This window comes from Lissotriton helveticus, chromosome 7 (genome assembly GCF_964261635.1).
Source record: "Lissotriton helveticus chromosome 7, aLisHel1.1, whole genome shotgun sequence".
Taxonomy (NCBI): Eukaryota; Metazoa; Chordata; class Amphibia; order Caudata; family Salamandridae; genus Lissotriton; species Lissotriton helveticus.
Window position 1 is genome coordinate 1757850417 of NC_136068.1, and position 21657 is coordinate 1757872073.

General features: G+C 46.3%; 1 pseudogene; it reads right to left on the bottom strand.

The window, feature by feature from the left end:
- The window catches only part of LOC144769687 (sialic acid-binding Ig-like lectin 13), a 126285-nt pseudogene that overhangs the window by 41240 nt on the left and 63388 nt on the right, over positions 1-21657 (bottom strand).

Here is a 21657-nt window from a genome sequence, read left to right on the forward strand (position 1 = left end):
ATTCCATTCCATTGCATCCTAATACTAGGCACATTGCAACAGTAGAGTGGGTTTTGCATAGCGCAGACCTAAAGATCACTGTTCCAACTTCAGTAAGTGCAACCCAAAACTAACCTTTGCACCACCGACCCAAACGTGAACCCTGTAATTCCTTTTTTGAGCCCCCAAAACACACACAAAAATCACATTTGAGACAGATGCACACCCCATTTTTCATATTTTACCCCATAATACAACCCATTTTTCATATTTTACCCCATAATACACCCCATATTTCATATTTTACCCCTAAAAACACCCAATTTTTCATATTTTACCTCAAATGACACCCCATATTTCATATTTTAATCCAAAATACACCCCATTTTTCATATTTACCCCAAAAAACACCCGAAATTTAAATTTTTACATCCGAAACCCATACCTACCCGAAATACTTAAATTACTGACCTCACAATGTGTTATATTCAAATGCGATGTTATGGTGCCATCATCGCACCCCCTCGCAGCTGGATCAAGGCCACAACAGAACGTCTCGTCAACTCCCTCTGCACCAACACTCCACCAATGCTTCCAAACATGACACCCAAGCGCGCACCCACCACCGATGGATCTCCAATAACGCGACATTCGGGCACCCCTCAAGAACGGCACTGCGTTAGTACCATCCCCCTGCCTCATGGCAGGCGTGATGGTGAGGCAGTGCCATAGGGATAGGCTGGCCCCATGCAATGCTGGAGGTGTGTTATGGTTGTGACACGACTGCAGCAATGTGTGACTTTAGTGCAGACAAATAGTTCAGGATTCCTGACGTACATGTCATTGATTGCGTCATGGAGCGCTGTCCAGTGAGTATAGCGCATCCATGCTGTTGCAAGGGGGGCATAATGAGAAGTGTTGCAACACTGTCTTGTCGCCACACAGCAACACTTTTCATGACTGGGTCCCGGTAATGCGCACTATCTTATTGATGATGCGCATTCCAGCACTGTATTTTTGTCACAGGGCAGCGATGCAACATTGCTTGCAGTGCTGTCAAGCACCAAAAACATGCATAGATGTGGGCCTAAGACTTATCCCCCTTTTTAATACCCGCTATTTTCTGGTCTTAAATTCCTGCAGCTAACAGGCCTTAGCGCAACTTTTTTTGTCGCTTAGCGGATCCAGGCCGTCCTTGCTAATAGGGCGAAGTATGGCTAGCGGGAGTTTTTGGGATATTTAGAGAAGAAATGCCTACCTTGCATGTCATTAACGAAAATTATCGCTGGAATGCAAGGCTGTAGAACAAACCGGCTGCTATTGCCGGAAAGCTGGCGATAGAAAAACCGGCTGTTATCGCCATAAAGCTTTCGCTAACGTCTGTTAGCGACAGTTTGCTAATAGGGAGATAAATATATTGCCACTTTAGCGGCAAAAAAGTGCAGCAAAAGTGGTGATAAGCCCTTGCTAATATGCCACCAAATTATTCTATTACTCCTGTGTCTTGTAACTTGATTGAGGCTTTCTACCTCCGTTGGTCCAATAGTTTTAGTTTCCTTTTGACGAGTTTTTATAATGATGCATTTTCTAATAGGGCCAATATGAATTTTAGTTTGTTGTTTTATTACATTATTGAAATAAGCACTGACTACTTTACTGTGGGACAGCCTTTCATGTACTCTTGGCCGAGAATTTTAATGCTAGATTTGGAAACCTCAAGTTTGACAAATGTTCTTATCCACTTTCTTTCTAGGGAGCTAGGAGAAGAAATTGCATGTAGAGATGTAAAGGGGAAACAAATGTATAAACTTTTGTCACCAAATGATCTCTGTACTGTTGTGGAATTTGTTGGCTCTGGGCACCCTGGGACTTCCACTTTTATCAGTAGAGTCAGTGTACAAAGTCCGATTATAATTTTGCCTCTAGGGAATTTGTTAACATGCGGGAGGCTAATGTAAGTCCACAACGTATAGTGATCACAACCCCTCAAGGTCACATTAGCTATCCCAGTGCGTTGTGTGAACATCAAGACAGGGAGAATTATTGATCTCACCACTTAAAAAGCAGGCGCTCACTTGTCTGGAAAAGCGTGGACTCTGGGAGTCTCTGAACTGCCTTGTAAAGACAACTCTAGCATTGTGGTCTTAGTTTGTCAGACAATTCTGCTTATTCCGACATCATTCTGATATAACTGGAGCCTTTGTTTTCTTGGGCATTGAAGATGCTGATGAATCCAATAAGGACTAATTTTGATAAGGCCCCTTAGTGGTTTGACTCTGCGTGCAAATCTGCAAATGCTAGCCTCAAGATTGCCCTTAAACGGGTCCCTTGCATTATGGAGAAAGGAAAGGAGCTAATTAAATAGAAAGTGGACCTGCATCTTTGAAGATATGGTGGCTTCATGTAAGCGCAAAGACACTTATGCCTTTTGGAAAACATTTCTTTCACACAAGCTAGCCTCGGTGCCAGTTCTGGATTTGGTGCAAAATATCTCCCCAGAGGACGTATCTTTATACTTCCTTTCTCTTAGTAACAGCCCTCCCACATACCCTCCTAATTTGTCTTTGACTTAGCAGATGAAATAGCAGCATGTATTCAGAGCCCTAGTAATAAGGCACCGGGCATTATGAGGTCCCATTACACCACTAAAAAAGATAGATACAGATTTTTGGGGCACCTCGGGTCACTATTGCCATGAATGCTGCATGAAACCCAGGAATACCTTGATCCTGGCGGTCGCTATAATTGTCCCAGTTTGTAAAAATGACAACTGTAGAGCTCCAGTCTGCTAGTTCCCTGTATCTCACTTAGGGCAATATGTACAAAAGTTTGGCTTTTGCATTTCCAAATGGGGAATATGTAGAAATCTCTATTAGGAAATTGCACAATGATAGCATGAAACAGTGTATTCCTCTAATAGCGATTTCTACAGATTCGCAAATAGGAAATTGTAATTTAGGAAATTGCAAAAGTGTTATTTCCCAATAGGAAATCGCAAAATTGCTAACCCTAATAGGAAATCACAAAGTGGGAAACGTCATTTTTCTTTAGGTTTGGGTTGCAAATGCAGCCATGCCTTCATCCCTGTCACCCACACAACACCCTCTGGCACAGAGAAGCACAGAATGTTCCCTTCTGCCAGCACACCACCTCTGCTTTTCTTTCAACACTTACTGCCTTACCCCCACTCCAATTTACCATCTTTAGGTAAATCAAAGCGTATTTGTCCTTTAAATAGGGACACCATATCTGAATTTGGACCAGGTAATGCTGGGCCCACAGGCTATTACCCATTCTGAGGGAAAATATGAATCATAATAGACGGATACTGGCCAGGAATTGTTATTGCCAGTGACATGACATACCCACCTCATACCTGGGGCGTAAGTGGCACAGCATTTTGTCTAACACAGCCCTATTTCTACTCATTTGGAAAAAGCACTGCATGTATTTCTCCTCAGCTCATATTAGGTTGTGTGATAAAGGTCTTGTCCATAGCCTAGGTTTGACTACTGTACTGTAAGATGTTGGCAGCCTAATCAGCATAGATGTTGGCAGCCTAATCAGCATAGAATTATCGCCGCTTAGCGGCCGAAAACGGCCGCTAAAGCAGCGATAATTCCCTATCGGCCCCCTTGATAATATGCCCCGTAGTTTCCAAAGGAAGAGTGTATTTTTTCATTGGCCAATAACCTTGGCGTCATGTCACCAATCTTTGAGAAATTTTCAAAACAAATTTGCGTCACTTCAGCTGCCATCTTAAAAATGTTGTGATGATCCATTAAGAGGGGGCTGAGAAAAAGGGGAGTCCCGAAATGCTTTTTCTCCATGTTAATTTCCATTAGGAAAATTTAGACACTGCTCCATCCCGTACTGTTGAACGGAAGTACACCAAATTTGGCAGAAAGGTAACTGTTCGTCCAGAAAGCACCCTTACTGTTAAATGGTGTAAATCAATTCAGTAGTGCTGATATCTAATTGGCTGACAACTCTTCAAACCAGGGAGTATTGACAGCCATCTTGTGACTCAGTTTAACCAAGTCACAAGAAAAAAACGTTAAAAAAAGAAAAGGGGGCTGGGTAGAAATACTGTGACCCCCTAGGCCAAAAAAGCAGGACCTGTGACTATTGCTGGAAAAAGAAAATGAAGCTTGGGCTCCCGAGATTCATTTAATTTAGGCCCCCAGGTGAGCCAGGTCCTGGAGGAGTGTTAATAAGTAGGAGGGGGAACACGGGGGACCCCTCCTAGAATCCCTAAAGCCCTGGGGACCGCCACCTCCCCGGGCCATCTTTCATTATTTATGTGGGGTTTGCCCTCATGGCAACCCCCCATGCCCTGGAGACCCCCACCGCCGGGCTAATGTTTTAATGATGTGGGAGAGCCGACACAGCCACCAGCTGCTTCAGGGACATCACCTCCCTGGGGCACACAGTTTTTTTTTTAAAGAAATGCAGCGGAGGCCCTACTGCCTCCCCACTGTCCCAGGTAGCGCCACCTTTCAAGGGCTAAATATAAAAGAAATGGGGGACTGCCACCTCCCCAGGGCCCATACATTCCTTTTTTTTAAAGCAGCCTCCCCTGCAGCCCGGGGTACTGCCACTTTGCCGGGAGACAAACACAATAATGGAGAGGGTCCGTTGTGGAACCCATGCTCTGGGGACCACCACCTCCTCAAGTCTAAAACAAAGAAAAGAGGGGGCCCTCTCATGGAGTCCTACATGGCCCTGGGGACCATAACCCCACAGAGTCACCTCCAGCAATGACCACCTGGCTGTTTCCCTGCCCGCTGTCAAGTGAGGAAATAGACACATTACTTTGAGATCCAGGGAGCTGCATGTTGGTAGCTCCTTGGGTCTCAAAGCAATGCTAGCACCCACTGGAGGCAGGGAGTTAGCAGGTACCGAGGGGGCCCTCAAGCTCCTGCCACGGTCCCCTACAAAGTGACCAAGCCCTGGAGGATGGGGGTCCCCAGGCCAATATCGGCCTGGGTAGGGGGCTGTGTGTGCCCCCCCTATCCATTTAAGAAATATATTGAGAAAGTCCAGGCCTCAGGGAATGGGGCCCTTAGGGCCAAAAATGGCCCAGGGAAGGGGGGGCTACATGGAACCCTTCCTAAACAATAGAAAAACAAATGCCAGTAACTCCCTGGAGACACCCTTTCCTCCCTACTCTGCAATTGTGCCTGCTAGTGAACTGCTAGATGTGGACGAAGTTCCCTTGGCTGCTGAGGGACCTTAGCGGCCAACAAGGCCTCCTGTTACCTCCAGTAATCCCCACATAGTGGGATTGCTGAGAGGTGGTCTGAAGCCACGCCCCCATTCTCCACTCCTTTGCAAACACGCCTGTCAGCACATGGCTGGTTGTGGAATGGCATTTACAGAGAGGTGGAGAAAGGGGGCATGGCCTCTGATGACATCTCAGCAATTCAGCTGTGTAGGTCGTACTGGATGTAACAGGAGGGCTAGTTGGCCCTCAAGAACCCTCAATAGCCAAGAGGACTTCATCCTCCTGCTAGTAGTGTGCTAGGAGGTGTATTTGCAGAGTGGTGGAGAAAGGGGGCATGGTCTCCTACTAGGGCTCAGCAATTGTGCTGTGTGGGACTTACTGGAGGTAACAGGAGGAGTAGTTGGCCAACCAAGGACGTCTTTGGGGACCAACTACCCCATCTGTTACCTCCAATGAGTCCCACCAATTGGGATTGCTAGGACGTCTTCCGAGGTCACACCCCCTTTCTCCAACACTCTGCAAATGCAGTTCAAGGTGCACTACCACTAAAATCTAAATACGGCAAGTATGCGGACAGTGAAACTGTTGAAAAAATTACAGGGCATATCACCATGCGGCAGCGACCAGATTCTATCACCTGGTTAGCGCACTATCAGCAACACGCATCGCTGAGGCTATAGAAATCCAGGCAATAGCGGTGATAAGCGGAAACATTGCAGGATTACCTACGATAAAGAACAGTTAGATAAAAACATTGCTGATAGGGAGATGTGAACTCAGCATAATAATCCACCTCCCATGATAAACATGGCGAAAGTCAGAAAATTAGCAGGCATAAGAAACCTGTGCTATAGCTGGTTGGCGCTAGTTTTAATATCGCTAGGCCGGTTACCGATTCGCTTGCTGATAGGGAGAACCTCTGTTAGCGAATAATTTCACTTTATTTCACACGGGAATGTCTAACTCTCATCTCATTAGCGATCCGAGGTGAAAAGATTATTGGCGCTACAGCATGGATTCACGCGTTAGTGTGTCCTACTGATAGGGCGTTAAAATTACCGTCACTTTTCGTCCGAAAACGGACGCAAAAACTGCGATAATTTTAACACTGGCCCTTGATGATATGCCCCAAAATGTGGAACCTCCAACATCTAACTCAGGCCCTTAGTCTTTTTAACAGAGCCCAGAATCATCCAGCTGGGTAAAGCAGCAGAGTATATCCAACATAGGGTTCCACAAGGCGGAGTACCTTCACACAGAGGTCCTACTGAAATGGAAGTAAAACATTTTCCATTTCTGAGGACCCAGTGAAATGAAAGTCAAAAAGGTTTCTAAGTCCAACATTTTTCAGGCTGTAGATGAACATTACGATACAGAAAAGGGGGTGGTGATGAACAGAGTGTCTGAATTAAGCAGACCACTCTTACCCAGTCCAAAGATCAGGGCTTGATCCATCACCGTTATTTATCTCACTGCCCCATCCCAGCTCAGAACCTGGCTATATGCAAATCAGTCTGTCCCTGGCCCAGTGCATCATGGGAACAGGGCAGACCAAACTACCAAGCCAATTCTTCACCAGAAAGGAGACAAGCTACCGGGGACCGGTTTCTGGCATTTCAGCCTCTTCGGCCCGGCTTGCTTGAATCCTGATGGAGCAGTGAGAAAGGGACTCATGTCTGAGTATACCCTGCCACACCTATAGTGGCCAAAAACGATACAGAAAAGGGGGTGGTGATGAACAGAGTGTCTGAATTAAGCAGACCACTCTTACCCAGTCCAAAGATCAGGGCTTGATCCATCACCGTTATTTATCTCACTGCCCCATCCCAGCTCAGAACCTGGCTATATGCAAATCAGTCTGTCCCTGGCCCAGTGCATCATGGGAACAGGGCAGACCAAACTACCAAGCCAATTCTTCACCAGAAAGGAGACAAGCTACCGGGGACCGGTTTCTGGCATTTCAGCCTCTTCGGCCCGGCTTGCTTGAATCCTGATGGAGCAGTGAGAAAGGGACTCATGTCTGAGTATACCCTGCCACACCTATAGTGGCCAAAAACGATACAGAAAAGGGGGTGGTGATGAACAGAGTGTCTGAATTAAGCAGACCACTCTTACCCAGTCCAAAGATCAGGGCTTGATCCATCACCGTTATTTATCTCACTGCCCCATCCCAGCTCAGAACCTGGCTATATGCAAATCAGTCTGTCCCTGGCCCAGTGCATCATGGGAACAGGGCAGACCAAACTACCAAGCCAATTCTTCACCAGAAAGGAGACAAGCTACCGGGGACCGGTTTCTGGCATTTCAGCCTCTTCGGCCCGGCTTGCTTGAATCCTGATGGAGCAGTGAGAAAGGGACTCATGTCTGAGTATACCCTGCCACACCTATAGTGGCCAAAAACGATACAGAAAAGGGGGTGGTGATGAACAGAGTGTCTGAATTAAGCAGACCACTCTTACCCAGTCCAAAGATCAGGGCTTGATCCATCACCGTTATTTATCTCACTGCCCCATCCCAGCTCAGAACCTGGCTATATGCAAATCAGTCTGTCCCTGGCCCAGTGCATCATGGGAACAGGGCAGACCAAACTACCAAGCCAATTCTTCACCAGAAAGGAGACAAGCTACCGGGGACCGGTTTCTGGCATTTCAGCCTCTTCGGCCCGGCTTGCTTGAATCCTGATGGAGCAGTGAGAAAGGGACTCATGTCTGAGTATACCCTGCCACACCTATAGTGGCCAAAAACGATACAGAAAAGGGGGTGGTGATGAACAGAGTGTCTGAATTAAGCAGACCACTCTTACCCAGTCCAAAGATCAGGGCTTGATCCATCACCGTTATTTATCTCACTGCCCCATCCCAGCTCAGAACCTGGCTATATGCAAATCAGTCTGTCCCTGGCCCAGTGCATCATGGGAACAGGGCAGACCAAACTACCAAGCCAATTCTTCACCAGAAAGGAGACAAGCTACCGGGGACCGGTTTCTGGCATTTCAGCCTCTTCGGCCCGGCTTGCTTGAATCCTGATGGAGCAGTGAGAAAGGGACTCATGTCTGAGTATACCCTGCCACACCTATAGTGGCCAAAAACGATACAGAAAAGGGGGTGGTGATGAACAGAGTGTCTGAATTAAGCAGACCACTCTTACCCAGTCCAAAGATCAGGGCTTGATCCATCACCGTTATTTATCTCACTGCCCCATCCCAGCTCAGAACCTGGCTATATGCAAATCAGTCTGTCCCTGGCCCAGTGCATCATGGGAACAGGGCAGACCAAACTACCAAGCCAATTCTTCACCAGAAAGGAGACAAGCTACCGGGGACCGGTTTCTGGCATTTCAGCCTCTTCGGCCCGGCTTGCTTGAATCCTGATGGAGCAGTGAGAAAGGGACTCATGTCTGAGTATACCCTGCCACACCTATAGTGGCCAAAAACGATACAGAAAAGGGGGTGGTGATGAACAGAGTGTCTGAATTAAGCAGACCACTCTTACCCAGTCCAAAGATCAGGGCTTGATCCATCACCGTTATTTATCTCACTGCCCCATCCCAGCTCAGAACCTGGCTATATGCAAATCAGTCTGTCCCTGGCCCAGTGCATCATGGGAACAGGGCAGACCAAACTACCAAGCCAATTCTTCACCAGAAAGGAGACAAGCTACCGGGGACCGGTTTCTGGCATTTCAGCCTCTTCGGCCCGGCTTGCTTGAATCCTGATGGAGCAGTGAGAAAGGGACTCATGTCTGAGTATACCCTGCCACACCTATAGTGGCCAAAAACGATACAGAAAAGGGGGTGGTGATGAACAGAGTGTCTGAATTAAGCAGACCACTCTTACCCAGTCCAAAGATCAGGGCTTGATCCATCACCGTTATTTATCTCACTGCCCCATCCCAGCTCAGAACCTGGCTATATGCAAATCAGTCTGTCCCTGGCCCAGTGCATCATGGGAACAGGGCAGACCAAACTACCAAGCCAATTCTTCACCAGAAAGGAGACAAGCTACCGGGGACCGGTTTCTGGCATTTCAGCCTCTTCGGCCCGGCTTGCTTGAATCCTGATGGAGCAGTGAGAAAGGGACTCATGTCTGAGTATACCCTGCCACACCTATAGTGGCCAAAAACGATACAGAAAAGGGGGTGGTGATGAACAGAGTGTCTGAATTAAGCAGACCACTCTTACCCAGTCCAAAGATCAGGGCTTGATCCATCACCGTTATTTATCTCACTGCCCCATCCCAGCTCAGAACCTGGCTATATGCAAATCAGTCTGTCCCTGGCCCAGTGCATCATGGGAACAGGGCAGACCAAACTACCAAGCCAATTCTTCACCAGAAAGGAGACAAGCTACCGGGGACCGGTTTCTGGCATTTCAGCCTCTTCGGCCCGGCTTGCTTGAATCCTGATGGAGCAGTGAGAAAGGGACTCATGTCTGAGTATACCCTGCCACACCTATAGTGGCCAAAAACGATACAGAAAAGGGGGTGGTGATGAACAGAGTGTCTGAATTAAGCAGACCACTCTTACCCAGTCCAAAGATCAGGGCTTGATCCATCACCGTTATTTATCTCACTGCCCCATCCCAGCTCAGAACCTGGCTATATGCAAATCAGTCTGTCCCTGGCCCAGTGCATCATGGGAACAGGGCAGACCAAACTACCAAGCCAATTCTTCACCAGAAAGGAGACAAGCTACCGGGGACCGGTTTCTGGCATTTCAGCCTCTTCGGCCCGGCTTGCTTGAATCCTGATGGAGCAGTGAGAAAGGGACTCATGTCTGAGTATACCCTGCCACACCTATAGTGGCCAAAAACGATACAGAAAAGGGGGTGGTGATGAACAGAGTGTCTGAATTAAGCAGACCACTCTTACCCAGTCCAAAGATCAGGGCTTGATCCATCACCGTTATTTATCTCACTGCCCCATCCCAGCTCAGAACCTGGCTATATGCAAATCAGTCTGTCCCTGGCCCAGTGCATCATGGGAACAGGGCAGACCAAACTACCAAGCCAATTCTTCACCAGAAAGGATACAAGCTACCGGGGTTCATCACCACCCCCTTTTCTGAATCATTTTGTCCACCATAAACGTGGAAGGGTATACTCAGATGTGAGTCCCTTGCTCATTGCACCATCAGGATTCAAGCAAGCCGGGCCGAAGACGCCTGAAATGGCAGAAACCGGTCCCCGGAAGCTTGTTTCCTTCCCAGTACAAGAATTGGCTTGGTAGTTTGGTTTGCCCTGTTCCCATCATGCACTGGGACAGGAACAGACTAATTTGCATATAGCCAAGTTCTGAGCTGGGATGGTGCAGTGAGCTAAAAAACGGTGATGGATCAAGCCCTGATCTTTGGACTGGGTAAGAGTGGTCTGCTTAATTCAGGCACTCTGTTCATCACCACCCCCTTTTCTGAATCATTTTGTCCACCATAAGCGTGGAAGGGTATACTCAGATGTGAGTCCCTTGCTCATTGCACCATCAGGATTCAAGCAAGCCGGGCCGAAGACGCCTGAAATGGCAGAAACCGGTCCCCGGAAGCTTGTTTCCTTCCCAGTACAAGAATTGGCTTGGTAGTTTGGTTTGCCCTGTTCCCATCATGCACTGGGACAGGAACAGACTAATTTGCATATAGCCAAGTTCTGAGCTGGGATGGTGCAGTGAGCTAAAAAACGGTGATGGATCAAGCCCTGATCTTTGGACTGGGTAAGAGTGGTCTGCTTAATTCAGGCACTCTGTTCATCACCACCCCCTTTTCTGAATCATTTTGTCCACCATAAGCGTGGAAGGGTATACTCAGATGTGAGTCCCTTGCTCATTGCACCATCAGGATTCAAGCAAGCCGGGCCGAAGACGCCTGAAATGGCAGAAACCGGTCCCCGGAAGCTTGTTTCCTTCCCAGTACAAGAATTGGCTTGGTAGTTTGGTTTGCCCTGTTCCCATCATGCACTGGGACAGGAACAGACTAATTTGCATATAGCCAAGTTCTGAGCTGGGATGGTGCAGTGAGCTAAAAAACGGTGATGGATCAAGCCCTGATCTTTGGACTGGGTAAGAGTGGTCTGCTTAATTCAGGCACTCTGTTCATCACCACCCCCTTTTCTGAATCATTTTGTCCACCATAAGCGTGGAAGGGTATACTCAGATGTGAGTCCCTTGCTCATTGCACCATCAGGATTCAAGCAAGCCGGGCCGAAGACGCCTGAAATGGCAGAAACCGGTCCCCGGAAGCTTGTTTCCTTCCCAGTACAAGAATTGGCTTGGTAGTTTGGTTTGCCCTGTTCCCATCATGCACTGGGACAGGAACAGACTAATTTGCATATAGCCAAGTTCTGAGCTGGGATGGTGCAGTGAGCTAAAAAACGGTGATGGATCAAGCCCTGATCTTTGGACTGGGTAAGAGTGGTCTGCTTAATTCAGGCACTCTGTTCATCACCACCCCCTTTTCTGAATCATTTTGTCCACCATAAGCGTGGAAGGGTATACTCAGATGTGAGTCCCTTGCTCATTGCACCATCAGGATTCAAGCAAGCCGGGCCGAAGACGCCTGAAATGGCAGAAACCGGTCCCCGGAAGCTTGTTTCCTTCCCAGTACAAGAATTGGCTTGGTAGTTTGGTTTGCCCTGTTCCCATCATGCACTGGGACAGGAACAGACTAATTTGCATATAGCCAAGTTCTGAGCTGGGATGGTGCAGTGAGCTAAAAAACGGTGATGGATCAAGCCCTGATCTTTGGACTGGGTAAGAGTGGTCTGCTTAATTCAGGCACTCTGTTCATCACCACCCCCTTTTCTGAATCATTTTGTCCACCATAAGCGTGGAAGGGTATACTCAGATGTGAGTCCCTTGCTCATTGCACCATCAGGATTCAAGCAAGCCGGGCCGAAGACGCCTGAAATGGCAGAAACCGGTCCCCGGAAGCTTGTTTCCTTCCCAGTACAAGAATTGGCTTGGTAGTTTGGTTTGCCCTGTTCCCATCATGCACTGGGACAGGAACAGACTAATTTGCATATAGCCAAGTTCTGAGCTGGGATGGTGCAGTGAGCTAAAAAACGGTGATGGATCAAGCCCTGATCTTTGGACTGGGTAAGAGTGGTCTGCTTAATTCAGGCACTCTGTTCATCACCACCCCCTTTTCTGAATCATTTTGTCCACCATAAGCGTGGAAGGGTATACTCAGATGTGAGTCCCTTGCTCATTGCACCATCAGGATTCAAGCAAGCCGGGCCGAAGACGCCTGAAATGGCAGAAACCGGTCCCCGGAAGCTTGTTTCCTTCCCAGTACAAGAATTGGCTTGGTAGTTTGGTTTGCCCTGTTCCCATCATGCACTGGGACAGGAACAGACTAATTTGCATATAGCCAAGTTCTGAGCTGGGATGGTGCAGTGAGCTAAAAAACGGTGATGGATCAAGCCCTGATCTTTGGACTGGGTAAGAGTGGTCTGCTTAATTCAGGCACTCTGTTCATCACCACCCCCTTTTCTGAATCATTTTGTCCACCATAAGCGTGGAAGGGTATACTCAGATGTGAGTCCCTTGCTCATTGCACCATCAGGATTCAAGCAAGCCGGGCCGAAGACGCCTGAAATGGCAGAAACCGGTCCCCGGAAGCTTGTTTCCTTCCCAGTACAAGAATTGGCTTGGTAGTTTGGTTTGCCCTGTTCCCATCATGCACTGGGACAGGAACAGACTAATTTGCATATAGCCAAGTTCTGAGCTGGGATGGTGCAGTGAGCTAAAAAACGGTGATGGATCAAGCCCTGATCTTTGGACTGGGTAAGAGTGGTCTGCTTAATTCAGGCACTCTGTTCATCACCACCCCCTTTTCTGAATCATTTTGTCCACCATAAGCGTGGAAGGGTATACTCAGATGTGAGTCCCTTGCTCATTGCACCATCAGGATTCAAGCAAGCCGGGCCGAAGACGCCTGAAATGGCAGAAACCGGTCCCCGGAAGCTTGTTTCCTTCCCAGTACAAGAATTGGCTTGGTAGTTTGGTTTGCCCTGTTCCCATCATGCACTGGGACAGGAACAGACTAATTTGCATATAGCCAAGTTCTGAGCTGGGATGGTGCAGTGAGCTAAAAAACGGTGATGGATCAAGCCCTGATCTTTGGACTGGGTAAGAGTGGTCTGCTTAATTCAGGCACTCTGTTCATCACCACCCCCTTTTCTGAATCATTTTGTCCACCATAAGCGTGGAAGGGTATACTCAGATGTGAGTCCCTTGCTCATTGCACCATCAGGATTCAAGCAAGCCGGGCCGAAGACGCCTGAAATGGCAGAAACCGGTCCCCGGAAGCTTGTTTCCTTCCCAGTACAAGAATTGGCTTGGTAGTTTGGTTTGCCCTGTTCCCATCATGCACTGGGACAGGAACAGACTAATTTGCATATAGCCAAGTTCTGAGCTGGGATGGTGCAGTGAGCTAAAAAACGGTGATGGATCAAGCCCTGATCTTTGGACTGGGTAAGAGTGGTCTGCTTAATTCAGGCACTCTGTTCATCACCACCCCCTTTTCTGAATCATTTTGTCCACCATAAGCGTGGAAGGGTATACTCAGATGTGAGTCCCTTGCTCATTGCACCATCAGGATTCAAGCAAGCCGGGCCGAAGACGCCTGAAATGGCAGAAACCGGTCCCCGGAAGCTTGTTTCCTTCCCAGTACAAGAATTGGCTTGGTAGTTTGGTTTGCCCTGTTCCCATCATGCACTGGGACAGGAACAGACTAATTTGCATATAGCCAAGTTCTGAGCTGGGATGGTGCAGTGAGCTAAAAAACGGTGATGGATCAAGCCCTGATCTTTGGACTGGGTAAGAGTGGTCTGCTTAATTCAGGCACTCTGTTCATCACCACCCCCTTTTCTGAATCATTTTGTCCACCATAAGCGTGGAAGGGTATACTCAGATGTGAGTCCCTTGCTCATTGCACCATCAGGATTCAAGCAAGCCGGGCCGAAGACGCCTGAAATGGCAGAAACCGGTCCCCGGAAGCTTGTTTCCTTCCCAGTACAAGAATTGGCTTGGTAGTTTGGTTTGCCCTGTTCCCATCATGCACTGGGACAGGAACAGACTAATTTGCATATAGCCAAGTTCTGAGCTGGGATGGTGCAGTGAGCTAAAAAACGGTGATGGATCAAGCCCTGATCTTTGGACTGGGTAAGAGTGGTCTGCTTAATTCAGGCACTCTGTTCATCACCACCCCCTTTTCTGAATCATTTTGTCCACCATAAGCGTGGAAGGGTATACTCAGATGTGAGTCCCTTGCTCATTGCACCATCAGGATTCAAGCAAGCCGGGCCGAAGACGCCTGAAATGGCAGAAACCGGTCCCCGGAAGCTTGTTTCCTTCCCAGTACAAGAATTGGCTTGGTAGTTTGGTTTGCCCTGTTCCCATCATGCACTGGGACAGGAACAGACTAATTTGCATATAGCCAAGTTCTGAGCTGGGATGGTGCAGTGAGCTAAAAAACGGTGATGGATCAAGCCCTGATCTTTGGACTGGGTAAGAGTGGTCTGCTTAATTCAGGCACTCTGTTCATCACCACCCCCTTTTCTGAATCATTTTGTCCACCATAAGCGTGGAAGGGTATACTCAGATGTGAGTCCCTTGCTCATTGCACCATCAGGATTCAAGCAAGCCGGGCCGAAGACGCCTGAAATGGCAGAAACCGGTCCCCGGAAGCTTGTTTCCTTCCCAGTACAAGAATTGGCTTGGTAGTTTGGTTTGCCCTGTTCCCATCATGCACTGGGACAGGAACAGACTAATTTGCATATAGCCAAGTTCTGAGCTGGGATGGTGCAGTGAGCTAAAAAACGGTGATGGATCAAGCCCTGATCTTTGGACTGGGTAAGAGTGGTCTGCTTAATTCAGGCACTCTGTTCATCACCACCCCCTTTTCTGAATCATTTTGTCCACCATAAGCGTGGAAGGGTATACTCAGATGTGAGTCCCTTGCTCATTGCACCATCAGGATTCAAGCAAGCCGGGCCGAAGACGCCTGAAATGGCAGAAACCGGTCCCCGGAAGCTTGTTTCCTTCCCAGTACAAGAATTGGCTTGGTAGTTTGGTTTGCCCTGTTCCCATCATGCACTGGGACAGGAACAGACTAATTTGCATATAGCCAAGTTCTGAGCTGGGATGGTGCAGTGAGCTAAAAAACGGTGATGGATCAAGCCCTGATCTTTGGACTGGGTAAGAGTGGTCTGCTTAATTCAGGCACTCTGTTCATCACCACCCCCTTTTCTGAATCATTTTGTCCACCATAAGCGTGGAAGGGTATACTCAGATGTGAGTCCCTTGCTCATTGCACCATCAGGATTCAAGCAAGCCGGGCCGAAGACGCCTGAAATGGCAGAAACCGGTCCCCGGAAGCTTGTTTCCTTCCCAGTACAAGAATTGGCTTGGTAGTTTGGTTTGCCCTGTTCCCATCATGCACTGGGACAGGAACAGACTAATTTGCATATAGCCAAGTTCTGAGCTGGGATGGTGCAGTGAGCTAAAAAACGGTGATGGATCAAGCCCTGATCTTTGGACTGGGTAAGAGTGGTCTGCTTAATTCAGGCACTCTGTTCATCACCACCCCCTTTTCTGAATCGTAGATGAACATTAGGTAGACACAGCCAAGGGTCAGCCAGGGATAGCACTTAGGAGTCAAGACTCACTCTATTAGACACCACTACCTGTGTCCAGACCAGGCCCATTTACTACTGGTCAGGTGGGCATGTCAAGGAAAGGCCTCTTGTCGCTAGGTGTGCCCCCATAGCCACATAGAAGGTCAGCCAACTAACCCTTAGGGTCCGCGTCTGTGACTTGGGTACAAATGGGAGCAAATCCAGCTCCTCAAGTCTCCTCAAGGGTCACACACAGCAAGTGTAGGCCATCTCATTTTATTTCACAGGTCCAGAAAGTCTTCTGAGGAGGGTGTCTTAGAGTGAAACCTTTATGACTGATGCTAGCTAGTGCGTGGGGGTGACTCCTCCATAAAAAATGGGGTAAATGTTTTCACTGAAACCATAACCACATATGAAGCAGTTCTGTATCTCTTACTAAAAACAATCCTACTGTGCACTTTACTCCTGCAAACAAATATAGGGAAGCCTTCCTTCTTTATTCAGCGTCTATGGGCCAAACCAGAAGGCTGGCCAGAGAAATGAGCAATTCCTTCCTCTAGTCACTGAAAACTGATTCTTGAGTTAGCTCCCCTCTCACTTGATTTGGAGCCATCTTGGCAGTTGGGGACAAAGATTTTACTTCTTCGGTTTTGACCTTTCATCTAATTGTGAAAGAGTAACCCCTTCGCAAGTTAATAACATTTCTGGGTCCACCTTAACTAGTCTTCGTACAAGGGGAAGAAAAACACCTCCCCACACCTAGCCCACTTTCTCCTCTGGAGAGAAATTTGTATACCTCATCAAGGTCTAGCACTGTCTGGGTAGCTGCTGGTGAGCTATTGAATGCAATATTCAGGTAGGGAAATGTACAATTCTAAAGTCACTTTCCTAAATATTTATTAGAAATATTTTTTCCAGCTGATCCCAACCCTGTGGCAGAATTGAACCTGTAGTCTAATTTTCTCATCGGCCAAACAGACCCTTCCACAGTGAAATAGCTTTTGTAGGCTACTCACTCCAGGGACATAATAACATTAGATGTATGCATGTTCCATTTCTAAATACTCTACCTGACGGGTTACAAACCCTACATTGAGGTGACTTCCTATTTAAAAAGGAAGAGTTATTTTTCCTATCAAAAGGGTTACTTTAACAGGTTGGATTGCAGGTTTAAAATGCTGCAGTCAGGAAACACAATAGGATGCAGTCAGCTTGAAGTCATGTTTTACTTCTGCATGACACATTAAGAAGTCAAATTTTACTTCTGCATGCCTTAATAAGTGATGCAGTCCACATGTGACATTTAAGTTTACTTTAGTTTAATGAAGTGTGCTACTAAGCAAATGTGTCCTGGTGCTAGGAACTGTGAGAGGGAAGAGGAGCAGAATTTAGGTGGTGGGGGAACAGAGTCACAGGTGGAAGAGATAGGTCTTTAGTAGTTTATGGAATTTTAGTAGATGAGGTTTCATGCGAATGATTAAGTGCAGATAGGTCCATGGCCAGTTCACATAGACTGGAAAAGAGTTAACTATCAGACGTGCTCTGGAGCCTTGGAGACAGAGACCAGGTTAGTTGCAGAATAACATGCTGATCCTGGGTGGTCATAGCTCTAAAACTTCGGAGAGAGGTAGCTGAACAGAGGGGGAGATTTGAAAATGACCTTTTGACAAAAGCACAGTGCTTTATATAAGCAGCATTTGTGAACTGGGAGCCCGTGCAAGGGATAGAGATAAGGGCAAATGCTGACCAGTTTAGATATATACAGCACAGGCCAGGCCACAACATTCAATAGTAACTAAAATGTGTGCATCAAATAGGAAGGAATACCAACATATATCACCAAGATGACTTTTGATATTATCTGTCAGAGAAGTTGCCCAGGTTAGAGGGGGATAAAGAGCAAAGCTTTATTTAGAGGTTTCCCATAAAAAAACATGAGGATATGAGTATATTTTTATTGACCTTCCACACCGTGGGGTGTAGCTTCGACCCTATATATTATGGCCTCACAGGGGAGTTAATTATACCAGTCAGGTATTAGGTCATTTCACAAACACAATTCACTGGACAGAAGTGACCCAGTTTGCACAGTCTAAAAACCAGCAACACAATTAAGCAAAAGATGGGGGCTCAGGATGACCACGCTAAAGGAACATTTTCTCAATATGTTATGTTATGTTATGTTAATAACTTTTATTCAGCGCACAGCTGCCCCAGCGAAGGGGCGTCCTGGCGCCTGATCACGTACCACAACATAACAGATCGCCACTGAGAAGAGGAAATTAGTTAACGGAGGTGAACAGATGGGTCTTAATCGCCCGTCTGAAGAGAGTCAGGCTATTCAGGGCACGGATATGGACAGGAAGAGAATTCCATAATCCAGCCGCCATAACACAAAAAGAGCGACCTCCTATCCTACTCAATCTAAATCTAGGCATGTTCGCTAGGTAGAGGGATTCCGACCTGAGAGACCGCCTGGGGACATATGGGGAAACAAGGCCCATCAAGGCGGGGGGAGACGAGAGTTTCAAGATCTTAAATGTCAGACAGAGTGCCTTGAATTTGATTCTCTGTCTGACCGGCAGCCAATGCAGGGAGGTCAGGACTGCCGATACAGAGCACCGTCTCGGGAGGCCTACAATGGCCCGCGCAGCGGCATTCTGCACCCTCTGCAGTCTAGTCGCCTCGGCCTGATTAACGCCGAGCAACAGAGCACTCCCGTAGTCCAGCCGGGAAAGAATGGAGGCTTGGACCACCAGTTGCCGAGTAGGAGGGTCGAAGAATTTAAGGACCGGTCTCAGTCCTCAATAGTTGCATCTGACTTTAGATGGGAATATGGTAATCACCTGAGGCAATACAGCTTTGAGAACCCTTTAAATTGTTGGATGCCAAATGAAGTACTGTAACTTTGTGAAAGGTTTTTCAGGCTTTTACATTTGAATGAAGAGAAAACCCGCAACAGCTTGCAGTATTGCAGGTTTGTGAAAACACACAAAACACACACACACATACCTAACATCAGGTGTTGTAGTGAAATGTCTTTATTAATTGGTATTTTTCAAGAGTCATTGACATTTGGCTTCCTCCTATCACAGCACACAGCATATGGCTGTGTAAGTTGTAAGGTTGAAAGATCTTTAATTTACTATTGACTTCTAGTACTACTTTATGTTTGGGTATGATCACAGCATTCCATTTTAAGCAAGACAGTTACATTAAGGTTACAATATTGACTCATCATCATAATTATCTGAAGCATATTTATGTATTGTTTAGAAAGCAAGCATACATCATTAAAAAGGAAAAGTATATATTCATTTGTTTTTATTTTGAGTACTGCATCTGTGGGTAAGATTTGTTAAGGAGCTACAACTCACTTGAGTGGAACATCCAGTGATGTCTTGAGAGATTGCAGCCTTGCTGAATATTTACAACTGTTGCTTTTGACTTGGGATGGACGTCTAGTAATGATTTGAGGTAGTGCAGATATGCGAATGGCCAGACCTAATGGGCTTGCCAATGCTTCTTTCCTATTCAGGCCAAGTCTCCCTTGTGGCATACTATGTTTTTGTACCATTTACTGTGCAGTAGCACAAAATCACAATCAGTCAATGACAACTGTGAAAAGACTTTGTGACACCAATCTGTCACTTAAGTTAAGATGGCCATCAGACCCCGGCTCAATAATTAGACAGGTCTAGTTCTTTTGCTGGAGGACTGTTGGCAGGAGAATGAGAAGCGGTCACTCCTATGGATTAAATCCTTCAGTTATAATATTTCAAAGTCAAAGTGAATTGTTCTGAACTCTGGATTTTCTCTTCTGATTTGAGTGAAATACAAATTACAGCTTTGAGAGAAAATCAACAATTTTTGAAGTCAAGCCCATTTGCAAACCTTAGACTACAATTTATTGGCATTATAGAAGGTACATTTTATTATTATATGATAAACATGGACAAATGACGGTATCTTACCTTCATCTGTAATGAACAGTCGAATTGTTGGTGCCCTGGGTGGATCTGTAATGAAGAACATATTTAGTATAGTTCAATCTCATAACATGACATGACAAGACATCCTCTATTGAGGTTCATATTGGTAAAAAATAGTGGCTATGATATCTCAGTGGGTTACTTTCCACTTAAGTAAAGTGCAACCTGCAAATCTCACCTTGTTTGAAATCTAGGCAATGCTGACTCTTTCCGTTTAATTAGCTTGAGAAAATTAGTGCAACTGAGTAAGGTAACATTAAAATCCATTATTGAAGCTCAAAGGGAAAGTGTTTTTCATGTTAGATATTCCATACATGTAAGGATATATTCTGTAAATAGGAGAGGGTGGCAGTTCCTAGCACAGGTGAAAGGCTTGGAAAGTTCATTAGCATGGTGTGATTAATGTGAGCTGGATTCAAATGAACGGAATGTTACCCCAGTAATTAATGTTAAGTATCCACTTTATGGTTTGGAGGACAATCTATAACTCGTACAACAGCCAAAAAACCATAACTACTAATGTAAAGGTGCTCCATTGCATTCTGCTATGTTTGTTCTATAGAAATATCACAAAATGCATGCATTTATATAATGCACATGACCTCACCATTAAGTAAACAGATGGATTCACAAACGCTGCAAGTCATTGTACAGATGCATTATATATCATATCACCCATACCACTTTGACAGAGCAATGTAGTATCATTGTTTGGTTTGATTACATTACATTTCACATTTAGATATTGTTATTTGTTTGTATAAATATTGTGAGCTCATAGGCATTGCATTTGATGGGTGAGTTTTGGTTTGCATGGCTGTTGTGCACTTAAACGTAACTTGGCAATTTCAAGGTTTTTTTTCAATTTTTTAATCATAAGTGCATTTTAACTGTGATTTGTAGGTGAGTTTATATGTTGTTGAACATACGTTGAGGTGTTTAATCCAAATCCAATCTTTGTTTTCTCACTGAATCTTAGTTTTTATTTTATCACATACTGCATCCAAGAGTTTCTCTTGCCCAGTCCTGAATGGATTGCACATTCATGCTATGTATGGCCTTTTTGGCATCTGCAGCAGGGTAAGGCACAAGGCCTGACTGGAGGTATTTTGATCATATACCATTGGCCCAGCTTCCACTCCACTGGAAATGTGTGGCCGGTGGTCAAATGCAGGATACTTTTTATTTTTTTATTTTTTTACAGAAACTGAGAATTCTTTGATGGATTTGTAAATTCTGAAGACCAGGAAGATCTTAATGACTGGGGAGAGTCCAGAATTCACAAATCTACCTCGGGACGTGCAAAAAAAAAAAAAGAATTATTTGATACTTGTTTCATTGCTGAGAGAGTCCATTTGGAGAATATACCACATGGGCGCGGGGGGAGGGGGCAATGGGCAAGGTAGGTTCTCCCTATCCCAATATTTCCTTTTTTATTTTTCCCATTCTGGCGCTCAGTGCTCCACATTCGGTAACGGTGGTCGCAACAGAAAATTGGCTGTGATAACCAGCCACTCCAACTGAGGATTCACATATGGATGTACGTTGTTACGACGCGTGGTATTACCACGCGTACCGTTACAACACGTATTTTACAACACAAGTCGTTACCACGACTTGCGCTGTAGGGGTGCGGACTTAGGAATAGTTTAATTTACTATTCCAACACCAGCCTACGTACAGTAGGGAAGGTGTTGGAATAGTAAATCTACAATTCCTTGTCCTTTAGCGCCCTCCAGCGCAAGTCGTGGTTACGACTTGCGTTCTAAAATACGCGTTGTAAAGGTAGTGCGGGGTAACATCCGCGTCGTAAAGGATGTTGCCCTTCACATATACACTATGCATTGTGGGAGATTA